Raw genomic sequence first — 2,877 nt, forward strand, 5'->3', positions numbered from 1 at the left:
TATTTTTTGGAATAAATGTCTAAAACGAAATAAGTCTTTGTGTTATTAATAAAAAAATTGCCAAAAACTGATAGGATTGCATTTAATGGTACTTAGTGCACCTTGCTCCCAGAAAATTAAAGTCTATTAATCTTCTCCAATTCTACGTTTAGCACTGCTAAAAAAATAAATCCTGAGTTTATCTTCTCTAAGAAAAAAACTGTTGTTTATCTCAAAGCGTTTAAAAACCGGACCAGATCGGCCGGTTCAACCGGTTGAATCGTTCTACCATTAGAGTTGGGATGCAATCAAAACGGCTAACAACCGGTTCAAATAATCGTTCAGATCAAGTGCACCAAATTTACAAAAATTGGCTGCTAGAATTTTTAGTCAAACATCTTCATCTTCTAGATGTGAAAGAAATTAAAATATATTTGAACAAATTCATACCAACAGACAATATCATCTTGAGCATCAAAAACTTAATGATCTTGTATTTATTCGATACAACCTTAATTTGAGGCATAAGTATGACTATATTTAAATATTTTTGTATATAAATATGCATAAATGTTTTATGATGATTTATATTAATTTTATAGATTTCAAAAAAAAAAAAAAAAAAAAACTAGTATCCTTTGAATTATACAAGTATAGAAGGGTGGATTTTTGGGTGCTTGCTGAAGAACTAGTTTCAATGCTTGTTTTGGAGAATTTAGATATTGAAATTTAAGTTGAAGATGTCATTCCTATTGATGAAGAACTAAATAATAACCGTACTAAAGAACCTCAAAGTAAGTTCTCAATTGGATTAAATTATATCTTTAAAAAGAGATGTCAATATATCTATATAATATTTTATATTTCTATTATATAGATTATAATGTCCTAGATGAAGTTGGAGATGACCATATTAATGCATTTGAAGGAGAATGTTTTGATGAACAAGAATTTAAGGATATAACTTTTGATGCTTCAAATTTAGGAAATGACTCTAGATGTATTTGTATATTTATGTTTGAAATTTAACTTAATATGATATTATGAACAATTAATAGATTATATCTCTTTTTGATTTTTATTTTAGAAAAGATCTTTTAATTATTTGTATATATTTTTTTATTCATATTTTGTGTGTTCTGATTAATGTTTTATCAAATAATTTACAATAATTGCATCATTATTTTGATCATTTATTTAAAAAAATAGTATTTATTACATCATCCAGTTAACCTCGCTTCGACCGGTCAAACCGTGAACCTCTCACTCTTCTGGTTTGTTATCCGGTCCAGTTTTCACAACCTTGGACTTTATCTTGCCGTTGAGCACGTTAAACTTTCTCCCGGGCTTCTGAGTGCGCTCGGCTATTGTTCATCTTGAGTGAGCTCCTACCAAGCTCGAGTTAAAGGACGAGCCTTGGAGTTAGAGGATGAGCTAGGCTAGAGTTCATTTCTTGCATTCAACTCGAGCTGGAGCCAGTTTTTTTATCGACGAGCTGAGTGACCCGCTCGTTTACAAGCCTAGATGATAGCATCAAATTGGATTCTGCAATGGCTTGAACACAATGGATCAGGCAACAGCCAAGGGAGCTAATTGGCCAAAAGAGAGAAATTCTGTGGATGATAGGGGACAAAGTCAAAAAAAGTAATTTTAGGCAAGTCTGGGTCATGCAAAGTGACATCGCACAAGGCATGCAAAGGAATTTAACCCAGGAGAATAGGAGATGGAGGTTGTGAGACTAAGGCTTCGTTTGAGACGATTTTCTTTATGCTTCTTAAAGCAGTTTTTTAGCATAAATATTTTTATTTTTGTACTAAAAAGCTGCTTTAAGAAGCAGAAAGAAAACCGTCACAAACAAACAAAGCCTAAAGGAGTCGAATATACGCCGAGGTCCGCAAGGATGAGACAAAGAAAAAGGCTCCTCCGCTCAATAGATACAAACGATGCCCAATTCACCTTGGTAAATTGGCAGACAGGAAGATACCAAAGCCTTAGAACCAACAACCACAATGTACTCTAAGGTATGTCTAGACTTTGGTGTGGTGTGAAGAGGGAAGACAATATTGGGTGTGCCGACACAAGCTAAAAAGCAACAAAATCTCACTTTGAGGACCTCCGAGCTACTCAAGAAGACCCATCAAAGGTAAAGCCTTGACTACTCTCTTACACAATAGTTAAATACAAAATAACTAATTAATGGAGATGGGGACACCAAGAATCTTGAAAACTTGAACAAGACTATTGATGCTGATACAGTGCAGCTCAGAGGATCCTAAGTAAACCAAAAGACTTTGGTCTTCAAGGCATTAATCAATAATCAACATATGGTGTTCATATCAATCTATTGAATAATCACAAGAGCAAAGTTTTGATATTGTTCGAAATTTCTTTCAAAATTGACTAAACTCAAATTCAAGACAATTTTGAGCCCACTTTATTTGGAACCAAAATTCCAAATATGATCCAAACTATGCATGTATGTACAATATATAGTTATATACTATAATGCATGCATATTTACATAATATTAAATAAAATTAATTTTGAGTTTATTCAAATTTGATAATTTAAAATTGACCATAAACGGATAAACCAAATCAAACAAATTCTCCTTCATAATTAGAAACAAGAAGCATATATGGCAATTTCTCAAGACTTTTAGAAATAAACTTAATGAGGGATAAAATATCAAATAAAGAGAGTGAAAATCCAAATGAAAATTTGTCATAGAGTTTAATGGACATGCTGAACAAACTTCACCATATATTGGCCTGAGGAGGAGCCAAAAATAAAAGCATAAAATTTGTGAAAAAACCAAAACCTCGTTCAAAAGCCCAGAAGCAATCTAAGGTTTTTTAGTACTTCAAATAGACAAAAACCACCAACCTTTCAGCTTTC

This window comes from Dendrobium catenatum, unplaced genomic scaffold (assembly GCF_001605985.2).
Source record: "Dendrobium catenatum unplaced genomic scaffold, ASM160598v2 fragScaff_scaffold_621, whole genome shotgun sequence".
Classification (NCBI taxonomy): domain Eukaryota; kingdom Viridiplantae; phylum Streptophyta; class Magnoliopsida; order Asparagales; family Orchidaceae; genus Dendrobium; species Dendrobium catenatum.